Here is an 844-nt window from a genome sequence, read left to right on the forward strand (position 1 = left end):
AAAGCAGACACACAGATTAATGGAACATTTATAGAGACCCCAGAAATGGACCCTTAAATCTATTGTCAACTAATCTTCCACAAATCAGGGAAGAATATCCAATGGAAAAAAGACAGTCTCTTCAGTAAATGGTACTGGGAAAATTGGACAACTACATACAGAAGAATGAAACAGGACCATTCTCTTACACCATACACAAAGACAAACTAAAAATGAATGAAAGACCTCAATGTGAGACAGGAATCCATCAAAATTCTAGAGGAGAACATAGGCAGTAACCTCTTCGACATCAGCCACGGCAACTTCTTTCAAGACATGTCTCCAAAGGCAAGGGAAAAAAAAAAAAGCAAAAATGAACTTTGGGACTTCATCAAGATAAAAGTCTTCTGCACAGGAAAGGAAACAGTAAGCAAAACTAAGAGGCAACCTATGGAATGACAGAAGGTATTTACAAATGGCATTACAGATAAAGGGCTGGTATCCAAGATCCATAAAGAACTCCTCAAACTCAACACCCAAAAAAACACACAAATAATCAAGTCAAGAAATGAGCAGAAGGCATAAATAGACTCTTCTCCAAAGAAGACATACAAATGTCCTTCAACAGATGAATGGATAAAGAAGATGTGGTTCATATTGCAACAGAACATTACTCAGTCATCAGAAAAGATAAATACCTACCTTTTTTATTGACATGGGTAGAACTGGAGGGGATTATACTAAGTGAAATAAGTCAAGTAGAGAAAGACAATTATCATATGGTTTCACTCATATGTGGATCATAAGGAACAGCGTGGAGGACGATTGGGAAAGAAGGGAAAACTGAAGGAGGGGGGAATCAGAG

This window comes from Meles meles, chromosome X (genome assembly GCF_922984935.1).
Source record: "Meles meles chromosome X, mMelMel3.1 paternal haplotype, whole genome shotgun sequence".
Classification (NCBI taxonomy): Eukaryota; Metazoa; Chordata; class Mammalia; order Carnivora; family Mustelidae; genus Meles; species Meles meles.